A 12,687-nucleotide genomic window follows, 5' to 3' on the forward strand; every position below is an offset into this window, starting at 1 on the left:
AAACTGCAGTTCAAAATTCCCTTGAAAGATCTTTCTGAATCCACCGACTAATAGTAAATCAGGAACCCAACCACACTTTGTATATATACACCTCTCTTCTTAAGACTTCCACAATGACAATGAGCCAGATTATTCAAAAGAGGTGCCACATGACCATCGATACCAAACGAACCAAGTATTATCCAAAAGAGGCCTCCGCTGATAAATAAATTTAGCCAAACCGCCTCGGCGCCTCCCTTCACAAGAGACTAAAAAATGCGTGATTGCCTTCAGCAAGTTTGTGAAAATTCATTCCCTACTATACCTCAGAATAGTACCACAAAGCGTAAATTCCCCATAAACTCACACATGTCAAGTAGTGAGCCCAAGTTTTCCAAAGGAGTCAAAATCCACTTGCACATCCAGCTCGCTCTTTTCCTATCGAGAGGATGCAACCGCTCAAGGATGTTGTCCCTCTTCGTTGGGCATCTCACTTGACCAGCCATTAGCCGAGCATCGTCGAGGCCAAGCTGCGGAGGTAACGACACATGTTCATCAGGGTCGAGAGCACCGCCAAGCCGGCCGGGGAGAGGCGGATCACCTGCCGCGCTCTGATATCCTAGCTTAGGGAGATCAACAGCGCGTACCGTAGGCGGTACCTTCTAAACCTCCTCAACATGATATCGAGCAGGAAGACCTCGAGGAATAATTTCCCGGCCTCGCGAGGGCGAGCAGACGCGGCCGGATGGTGCCGGAGGATGGAGAACACGTGAGAGCCATATCTCACCAACGGATGTGAGCTGCAGTTCGACGACAACAGCGTGCGTACCGGAGGCGCTATACTCCTCAACGTGCTCTTGATTGAGTAGGAAGACCTCGAGACTTAATTTCCCAGCCAAACACGCTCTCGAGTGGAAAGACCTCGAGGCATAATTTGCCGGCGTCGGGAGACCACGCTGCTGGAGGGTGGAGAACACGTATAGCCACATCTCACCAACGCCCGCGAGCTGCTGTTTGACAGCAGCACCGTACAGCCAATGATCCTGTCGGCGGGATCTATGGAGTACAACAGCTGATCGATCGTCCGCAGGTATATTGCGTACTGTTGGTCGTGGTCTCAGTACCAATCTGGTCAATTTCACCTGTATACATAGAGAGAGAAACAAGGGGACAAGGAAACGGAAACGGAAACACCCGTGCCAGAAAAGGGGAAAAGGGTAAACGTGATCGACCTGGAGTTGCTTTCTTTCATCGAGCGGTCGGGATCATGTACTCTTCGTGCTGGAGAACGGACGTATACGAGCGGGACAGGGATTGGCATACCCTTTCCATGAGCGGGGATGCGTTTGACGTATGAAACGTGGCGTTAGATAGGACGTACGAAAGCGCACTCGTGGACGGACGAAACGTATTTAGACGGACCAAACCAAGGAAACACTTCTCTCTTTATTATTAGGTATAGATTAGTGTGCATGCGCGCATGGCATACCTTGCACATATCATTCGTGCATATATTTCAATATATATCTGAACATATTCTTGGGGATAAATATATATATTTCAATCTTTCTCTCTCGATCTATATATATATATCGTTGGTGGCCAAAAAACATACTTATATATACGCATGCACTTTATGCGCAAAGGCGCGGGTGCCTCTCTAATAATGTGTGTGTGCACTCGATCGATGATCCCTAAATCTTAAACCCTAATCCCTAATCCCTAATTATACCCTAAACATACACCCCCTAAACACCCTAAACACTAAACCCTAAAGCCCTAAACCCTAAACCCTAAACACTAAGCCCTAAACCCTAAACCCTAACCCTAACCCTAACCCCTAGCTAAGCCTAAACCCTAAACCCTACATATATAGGCCAACAACACTTAATTGCGCATCAAGCAGGCGACCAACTAATTAGCGCTGATAAATTAATTAACTTGATTCGTGCATATATTTCAATATATTTTTGAACATATTCTTGGGGATATATATATATATTTAAATCTCTCTGTTATCTCGATCTATATATCGTTGGTGGCCAAGAAACACACTTATATATATACGCATGCACTTTATGCGCAAAGGCGCGGGTGCCTCTAATAATGTGTGTGTGCACTCGATCGTTGACCCTAAACCTTAAACCCTAAAACCCTAATCCTTAATTCCTAATTATACCCTAAACGTACACCCCAAACACCCTAAACACTAGACCCTAAACGACCCTAGACCATAAACCCTAAATGTACACCCTAAACACCCTAAACACTAAACCCTAAACCCTAGACCCTAAACCCTAGACGGTAAACCCTAACCCTAAAACCCTAGCTAGCTAACCCTAAACCCTAATTAAACCCTACACATATATATATATAGGCCAACGACACTTAATTGCTCATCAAGTAGGCGACCAATTAACTAATTAGCGCTGATAAATTAATTAACTTGATTTTTGACAAGTTCTCGATCTCCAATGAAAACACATTTGATTAAGTTGTCTCATAATATATATAATTAGTGTGCATGTGCGCATGGCATACCTTGCATATCATTCATGCATATATTTCAATACATGTTTGAAGATATTCTTGGGGATATATATATTTTAATCTCTCTCTCTCGATCTATATATCGTTGGTGGCCAAGAAACACACTTATATATATACACATGTACTTTAATTTATTTGCCTCACAATATATATAATAAATATGCATGCATGGCCTAACCATGTATGCTTATATATGTGTTTAATTTGGAGATTTCAATCGCTCTCTCGCCGCTCTCTCGTTGGTGGCCAACAACACACACATGCACTTTGTGCGCAAAGGCATGTGCCTCTAATAATGTGTCTTGTGATCGATCGGTCTAGTTTTGATTAATCATAGCACACAAATATAGATGTTGTATTTGAATCCACACAACCCTAATCTAAAACACATAGCCCCTAACATGGCCTAATTAACTGACCCCTTCTCTCTAGCTAATTAGTGGAAATTGCACAAAATCAAAAGGGGTCCCTCACTAATTATACATATATATCTAGATTATGATAAACTTTTGCCCCATATTTGGTGGATGGGTGCATCTTGGCATGTAAAACAATTAATGTTTGCAAATGGCGTTGTCAAAATTTATGTACAAATGATTTCTTTCCATCCAAAGTGCATAAAATGGGAGTTTTAATGAAGAAGGTACAAATAAAACAGCTCAACATGCCTCCACACCCCGATTTTCACAGGAAGTAGAGCATATTTAAAGGATAATTCCAGGGTTTTACTATTTTTCAAGCAACTTTGCTAATTTCCACCCACTCACATGACTTTATGTCGATTTAACGAAAAAAGGGCGAATTTAAACTACATGGGCGGGATAGTTTGAATTGTGCGCGCGGCAAAAGGAACCGCCTATTCCTCAATCTTGTGCACGGCAAATTACACACGCAACTACATTATTAAACACCACCTACCGGGCGGCCCGGCCGCATGACCCCCCACCCACCGCTACACAACTTATCCCCATCCGTGCGAAGAGCTTCCCCTCCCCGTCCCGTCCGTGCGAAGAAGAAGCTTCCCCTCCTCGTCGTTCTTCTCGAGACGCACCGGCGGTCAACTTGATCCACGGTAGGGTTGCTATCTCTAGCTCAATCATGCATCGGGCAAGACGGCCTAACGATTTATATTTTCTTGATGCTGCTAAAAAAAATCGTCAGTATGCTCGAACTAATTGGCACTTTATAGTTTTCCGCTCGATTTGTCCTCGATCAATTTGTTCATTTGCGTGGGCATATAGAGTCAGTTCTGCACTCGATCCGTTAATTTGCTGAAATGCCATGGCAGAGATTTGTACACGATCTGTTTGCTAAAATGTCGATGGGCATTTTTGTTTTGTACTCGACATGATTGCTGAAATGCATAATCATGTACTAGTATAGTTTTGTACTCGATGGATATACATTTCCTACTTCGCCTTAAATTAATCACCAACCATTGTATCTCATAATTAAACAGATGGACAAAACTTGGATACTACATGGACACTTATGTTCCCCTTCATATATAAATGGTGTTCAACCCTTTATGGGGTTTATTAGAGCTCATGAAGGTCACGACCTGGACGTGTATTGCCCGCGCTGCACATGTATGAATGGTGAGAAGAGGCCTCACCATGTAGTGGAAGATCATTTACACATTTTTGGGATGGACCGCACATATGTTAGGTGGGTTTATCATGGTGAACCACATAATGATCCTTCAGCAGGAGAAGCAGATCTTGCTCACACTGTATGTGTGCTGGCATATGTAGTTAATTATTTATATTGATGCTGCCGCTGTTTCGATCAATAGTTTGCATTGCTGTGCAAGTTCTGTACTCAAATTTAACTTGTTGCGGATGGATGGACGGGAAGGAGAGAAAAAGCGCTTGCTTCAGGAACCGGGTTTCAGCTCTGGGACATGTGTTGTGCCAGATGAGAAGGTAAATATGTAAAACGGCATTTGTTCAGGTTGCATCCCTTAGATGTTTGTCTAATCTGTTGATGTACTAATTGCAGAAGCATAGAGTTGAAGAGGTCTCTCAGTTTGATGGGAGATTTGAAGATGAATCTCAGTTTGATGCACCTGTGGATGGTACTGATGACGGACCTTTCATAGACGAAGGTCCTGCACCTGAGATTATCCAGCCTACAGAAGGAGGCCGTGGACCGAGTACACAGCTTTGCGTTGAAGTGGATGCACGCCCAGAGATCATCAGTGGCGTCCGAGTAGTCTCAAGACCACCCAACCCTGATGCACCTGTGGATGGTACTGATGACGAGCCTTTCATAGATGAAGGTCCTGCACCTGAGATTATCCAGCCTACAGAATGAGGCCGTGGACCGAGTACACAGCTTTGCGTTGAAGCGGATGCACGCCCGGAGATCATCAGGGGCGTCCCGGTAGTATCAGGACCACCTAGCCCTGATGCAAAATGTTGAGCTACTTTATGATTCCTACTCTTATGTTCTGGTGCTGTAGTATGTACTATCTTTGTTATGATTTGTACGCCTTTGGCGCTAGAACTATAATTAAGCATTCAGTGGATGATCGCGTTGCAAAATTTGACACCCACACAATCAGTTCATCGTATGAGTAGTAGCACAATTACTTCTACAGCCAGTCCTGCCAGCGCATTAATTGGTAGCATGAAACACTTTCAGGCACTCCCCTCTGATTCATATTAATTGACTCAATTTTGTCTAGATATGGATGTATCTAGATGTGTTAACTAGACTAACAAACTTGAGTCAGTTAATATGAATCGGTGTAAACCGCCCAAGTCCTCCAGCAGCTAGTTTATTGACTCTGGACTCCAAGCCTCTCACGGCAAGCCATCGATGAAGCTTTGACCAGATCTTGGCCCGCTTTTTTTTTGCGAATAGCAAAGCTTTGACCAGTTCCTCTCGGGATACAGCACGCCGGTGAGCTTGCACGGTTGCCATGAGCACTTTCCGGCGGAACTTCCTCTGCAGCGCCCTCAAGCCGCCGCTGCGAGACAGCACGCAGTGCCTCCAGGTGGACGGAACGGACAAACTCGGGATCTCAGGGAGGGGGGTCCGCCTCGTCCTGGAACGATCTCCAGCGGGTTAACGAGGACATGCATGGCGGCCAGGTTTTTTTTTTGTTGTTGTTGTTGTTTGAGCTTGGGATTTGGGGTTTTTTCGGATAGGGGAGGAGGAACCGAGGAAGAGGAAGGAACAGCCCGCGTGCTTGGCGCGTGGCAGTGTGCTTGAATTTCGAATTTTTGTGAAATGTTTCATTTCCCCGCTAAAATTCGGGGGTTTTCTTGACGCGCCAATGCGTCCCGCCGTGCAGGTTCAAGTGAATTTGGGGTGCCACACTATGGGCCCCAGTTTCAGTGAGACATGTAATGACTAGTCACATCAGTAAGTTCACTGTGTAATAAAATATGTTACCCCTCCCCTTTATGTAGCCCCCTTTGTCTCTCCCGATCGAGTGCCGATAGCCAACGGATGCAAGCCGCTAGCTCGATCCCCTCCTTTCGCCTCCACCGTCCAGGCATCCAGCTTGGAGGGGCAAGCTGCATCTAGACCAAGCGGATTAGGTAGTACTAGTAATGCTCTTTCCTTTCTCGAGATCGGTTCTTTTTTCCTCACCTCGATATCTTGCGCATCTACTATTTCCTATTCTAGGCGAAGGGGTGTCTTTCTGGTCACCCTCGCGCTGGGAGTGATTGATGGGGGTGGGGGGCGGGGGCTACCTTTGCTTGGATTGGGGTGTTCTTCCTTTATTTGTCGACATTTGCAACCTTTGTAGTTTCTGCAGATCCTCAATGTATCTTTTGTCAGCTTGTACAGGAAAGAAAATACCTCGGTGGTGGTGGTGGGGGGCAATGGAGCGTAAGGCCACCACGCATGTGGGCAGTTGGCTGAGCCTGAGCTGCGTCCCCAGCCCCGCAAAGCAGGTACCCCGTTTGCTTATCCACTCGTACATACGCATCCTCAATTTGTTCTGTTACGGAAGATGCTTAAAGTAGCACATGTCTTCAGCTGTTTGTGCATAAAGCCTCTGTGACACCATGCTCTATATTCTCTGTATCAGGTTGGTACCTCCAGGTTCCGTGCTGAGGCTATGGGGAACGAGAATAGCGCCCCACTTGCTGCAGGAGCATGGCCCGATTTGCAGCACAAGAAGCAAAATGCCACTGCCGAGCTGGGCAGGGACCGCCGAGGGATAATTTTTTTTAACCAACTTACCATGATGTAGTCTGAATCTGATACTCCCTCAGATCCAAATTAATTGACTCAACTATCTGTAGATACGGATGTATCTAGATGTGTTTTTAGCTCTAGATACTACTACCTCCATCCCAAAGCTTAGGGATTATATTATTTTTAGAAAGTCAAACTATACCATGTTTGACTAAGCTTTTACCAAAAATCATTAACATGCAAAATACAAAATTAATATCATTAAATAGGTTGTGAAATATATTTTCCTACGGTATCTACACAATATTATATTTGTTGATAGAATGTTCTAAAATTTTGGTCAAACTTTACTTGTTTTGATTTCTCAAAAATAAATAAGCCTTAAGCTTTGGGATGGAGGTATCTAGACAAAGCTGAGTCAACTGGAGTAGTTTTTTTTGTCTGTCCATAGCTAGTGTTCATGGTGCAAAAGGCTAAGAGCATCCACTATATGCATCAGTCTATCTCATACAGTAATTCAATATCACTGCTGAGGTCTGCCTTTTGTTTTGCTATTGATATGCAGACTGAAACTTTAGGGTCTTTACTCAAAAGGAAGATCAAAACTGCGGCTGATCAGGCTGCCAGTATGTTGATGCCGCCCCCATCTTCTAAATGCCTCTACAAGCACAAGGCCACGCGCCCGCTGGGTGGTGATCTTTTAATGAATATGGTATATTTTATTAATCCACAAAACATGCCTTGATATTTGTCTGTTTATTGTCGGTTTTTTCTAATGCTTGCCAAAAGTTTACAACAACAACAACAACAACAACAACAACCAAGCCTTTCAGTCCCAAACAAGTTGGGGTAGGCTATAGTTGAAGCCCATAAGATCTCGAAGCCAAAAGTTTAGAAACACCAAATTCGTTTGCTTACAATCATCATACGATAATGTTCATCTACTCTCAGTTCCCTAACCCAACAAAAAATGATGTTAATTACGATTTTTAGATTAAAAGAGCACCATTAGGCGCTGTTAATTACGATTTTGAGATTAAATGTCATTTGCAATTGCTAATTACAATTTTGAGGCAAATGATTAGTTTAACCTTGATCTGTTCCGCTCTCCATTTTTCCCAACCGAAAAAAATGTAACCATTCCATTCCTCTGAAATGGAACCATTCCATTCCATTCCACGCCGTTTCAGAACCGAACACACCCTTGCATTGCTGTGAACTGTTGTCCATACACAGCCATACCCTTCCACTTACATCCAGCACTATATGCATCAGTCTGTCTCAGAGTCATTCAATATCACTGCTGAGATCTGTTCCCATTCTTATGCAGGCTGAAACTGCTGCGCCTTTACTCAAGTGGATGCAAAATGAGGCTGATGAGTCTGCTGTGAGGACGATGGTGCCGACACCATCATCCGAAAACCTCTACAAGCACGAGGCCATGGGCCAGCTGGGTGGTGACCTTTTATTGAATCTAGTATATTTTCTTAATCCACATACATGATGTTATTATTATCTGTTTAATTACTGTTGGCTTTGCCTAATGCTTACCAAAAGTTCAGAAACACTGCGTTTGCTTACAATCATCATACACTAATTTTTCACTTTTCAGTCTGTCTCATCCAGTATATAAACTGTTGAGTTCCGTTGGCTTCTTTTGTAATCATTTGCATTGTTGTCAACTGTTGTCTATGCACAACCCTATTCTTCCACTTACATCCCGCACTTTTTGCATTAGTCCATCTCATAGATTTATTAAATATCAATGATGAGTTCTGTTGCTATTCATATGCAGGATGAAGCTTCTGTGCCTCTACTCAAATGGATAAAAAATGATCCTGATGAGGCTGCTGTGAAGATGATGGTGCCGCCACCATCTTCTGAAAACCTCCTCAAGCACAAGGCCACGGGCCAGCTGGGTGGTATCCTTTTTAAGCAGGTATATTTTCTTAATCCTCATACATGATTTGATTTGTCTGTTTATTGCCGGCTTTGTCTAATTATGCTTACCAATAGTTCAGAAACACACACAACCCTATTCTTCCACTTACATCCAGCACTATATGCATAAATGTCTCATAGATTCATTTTATATATCACTGCTGATGTCTCGTTGCTCATCAATTTTCATATGCGGTAAAGCTGCTAAGCCTTCATTGGTCAAAAGGATTGCAAGCTGCTGCTGATGAGGCATCTGCAGAGGCTGCCACCAAGTTCTTGTCAGCCCCACCTTCTGGATGCTTATATAAGCTCAAGTCCAAGGACCAGCCGGGCCGTAACCATCCAAGGGTTCGGGTATATTTTCTGAAGCCACATATACATGCCATGATTTATTTCTGATATTATCACCGGCTCTGTCTACTGCTTCTTGGAATTCGGAAACGCCAAATTAGCATGCTTATATTCATCATACACTAAATTTTGACTATTCAGTTTGTAACATAGTGTTATGCACTCGCTTGTCAACATTTGCATTGCTCTGAACTATGCACTTTACACAACCTAATTCTTCCACTTACATTCAGCGCTACGCACCAGTAGTACCTCCCATGTTTCCTTCACCATCCCGATGCCGAGCTTGCGGGAATATGGCGGGCCCATGTACATACCCCGCATATAACACCTCCTATGGCTCTATCTACCTTTCTAATAACTCCTTCACGAGTTACAGGTATGTATTCTCGGTGGTTTAGCATGAATTGGCATATAGTAAAGTCTTGTTTTTAGTCTTCCTGCTTCTTACATTAGTATCAATTTTCACTGCAGTTGTACCTTGTGAACTTCGTCCAATGATTAACCAGATGTGTCCCCATGAAGGGTCTTTCACTATGCATGGCAATGGCAAATTGATGAACACCTACACGGTCTATGAGGTGTATGTCTACAAGACGCAGGCCATCACATATTTGTATGGACATGATTGGAGAAAGTTTGCTTTTGACTACGGTCTGAAGAAGGGTGACGAGCTGAGGATCAGAAACTCAAACGGGCAGATATACGTAGCGCTTACAGTGGGAGACACTTCCAAATATATAATATGTAACTTTTTTGTACTCATATCCTTTGATTACTGCATTACGAGCGGTTGTTCTAAACCATTCCCTCTGTTCTAGCTTGCTGGGTTTAACATGATCAAAGCTGCAGATCCCCGATGGAACATGAGCGGATGTCACAAAGGGCACCCACACCGGCACCGGCACCGGCTTCCCACTCTCTGCATCGGCACCGGTTCTGTACCAGCACCGTTTATTGCATCTACCCGGCAGGCCCCTACATCGGCATTGGTTCTGTAGAGGCCCCATATACTACACACCGCCCAGCGGGCTCTGCATCAGCACTTGGTTTCTCTAGCTGCACCGTTATCGCATCGCCCAACAGTCTCTGCATCGGCACCGGTTCCTCTAGAGGCACCGTTTATTGCACCTGCCCGGCAGTCTCTGCATCGGCACCAGCTCGTGTACCAGCCCGGGCTCCCCGCACCTGCCCACCCGGATCACCGAGGTCTCAGCTCATTGCTGTGGCCACCCGTGTGGTGACCAGGACGCATCTGAAGCCTATGTTCGTGAGTATATGACAGCATAACTGCTCTTATCTTGATGTCTTCTCTGCTCAAAGTCTCACATGGTTCAGTCTTCAGTGCATTGGTGCCATTTGACTAATTTTTGTTGGTATCTCTTGCTTTGAATCAGAAATTGCCTAAAAGTATCGCCAAGGATCTCAATGCTGGCCGAAGGGGCAAGATTTCCCTCGTCATGGAGAGTGAAGGTCTCACCGTGGAGGGACGGTACTCCGTCAGTCCCACAGATGGCCGCTTGGCTGTTACTTCTAGGTGGAAAAAGTTCATTGACGGTGCCAAACTTCGCATTGGATCAAAGTTGAAGGCCAAGATCTTTCGATGCCGCTGTGACATGCTGGTCATCAAGTTTGCGGTTGTCTAGTTCTATTGTCCCATGAGCCCTTAGCAAATGCATTTGTAGTTATACTTATATAAGGTTATCTTATCTGAACTGCTAATTAATTGTATGGGTGGTAAAACTCTGGCAAGCTTTTGCTCTTAGCAAGTATGTATGTATGATCAGCTATTATGATAACTAATGTTTGTGTTCATCTTAATTTGCATTTCCGTTTTAGAAAAAAACTTAATTTCTATTTTGGCTGACCTGTTAGAGAACTATCAGATTGAATCCACAACATGATTCAAATAGATTCATTACACCAAGCCACATGTCTTGACCTTGCTATACACTAGTTCCATTAATCAGTGCAAGAAGGCTTACCTGAGCTGCATGAACCACGGCAGATTCGAATCCACCTTAGCTATCTAGCTAGAAATACAACCTTTGCAGAAAGAGGATTTGCGATGCGGGGAGGCGACATTGGGGACCCATGAGCCAGCAGCGTCGTCAACGTTTTAAAGGCGGCAGGAGATCGAAACAAAAAAAAAGCCAAAAATCAGTTGGTAAACAAAATCCAAGAAATGAAACTTTTACCTTTCTGAGAGGATGACATGCGGGACCCATGAGGCAGCAGCATCCTCAACTATTCCAAGGCGGTAGGGGATCAAAAAAAAATAGGAAATAGCCAGAAATTAATTAGGGTAAAAAATAAATCTATCAAAGGAAACCTTTATTGTTCATAGAGGATGACATGTGGGACCGACCTGCCAGCTGCGTCGTCATGGTTTCAAAGGGGGCAGGGGATCAAAAGAAAAAGGCAAATAACCAGAAATTAGGGGTAAAAAATAAATCCAACAAAGGAAACTTTTATTGTTCATAGAGGATGACATGCGGGACCCATGAGCCAGCAGCTTCCTCAACGTTTCAAAGTCGGCATGAGATTGAAAGAAAAAGGCAAGTGACCAAATATCAGGAGCCAAAAATAATCCAAGAAAAGAAATTTATTGTACATAGAGGATGACATGCGGGTCCCATTTTGCAGCAGCGGTCTCAACATTTCCAAGGCGGCACAGGACCAAAAGAAAAATGAAGTAGCCAGAAATCAGGGGGTGAAAAAAATCCAAGAAAAGAAAGATTTCAATTGGGCTGCATCTGGACATCTGGGCCTTCGAACTATCCTGCTGGGCCTTTTGACTCGTACAATTTCAGCCCTCTCCAAAACAGGAAAGTTCGGATTTTTCTAAAAAAAACAGGAAAGTCCTATGCTTCGCAAAAACACAAAACAAGGAGATTCAACATATAAGTTTGTTTATGTAAAAATAAAGATTTAATTTATCCGTTTGCAATAGCTCAGAGCGAAATACAATGTTTATTGTCTGCAAAATAATCAAAATATCACATGTTTCTTGTACAGGGAGGCTGACATCGGGGACCCATGAGCCAGCAGCGTCGTCAACATTTTAAAGGCGGCAGGGGATGGAAAGAAAAAATAAACCAAAAATCTGTTGGTAAAAAATACAAGAAAAGAAACATTTTCGTTCTGAGAGGATGACATGCGGGACCCATGAGGCAGCAGCATCCTCAGCGTTTATTGTTCATAGAGGTTGACATGTGGGACCCGTGAGCCAGCAGCGCCCTGAACGTTTTAAAGGCTGCAGGAGATCAAAAGAAAAAATAAGCCAAAAATCGTTTGGTCAACAAAATCCAAGAAAAGAAACATTTACCGTTCTGAGAGGATGACATGCGGGACCCATGAGGCAGCAGCAGCCTCAACGATTCCAAGGCGGCAGGGGATCAAAGGAAAAAAAGGAAATATCCCGAAATTAATTAGGGGTTCAAAATAAATCCATCAAAGGAAACTTTTATTGTTCACAGAGGATGACATGTGGGACCGACCTGCCAGCTGCATCGTCATCGTTTCAAAGGGGGCAGGAGATCAAAAGAAAAAGGCAAATAGCCAGAAATTAGGGGTCAAAAATAACTCCAAGAAAGGAAACTTTTATTGTTCGTAGAGGATGACATGCGGGACCCATGAGCCAGCAGCTTACTCAACGTTTCAAAGGCGGCATGAGATCGAAAGAAAAAGGCAAGTGACAAAATATCA

This window comes from Lolium perenne, chromosome 1 (genome assembly GCF_019359855.2).
Source record: "Lolium perenne isolate Kyuss_39 chromosome 1, Kyuss_2.0, whole genome shotgun sequence".
NCBI lineage: Eukaryota > Viridiplantae > Streptophyta > Magnoliopsida > Poales > Poaceae > Lolium > Lolium perenne.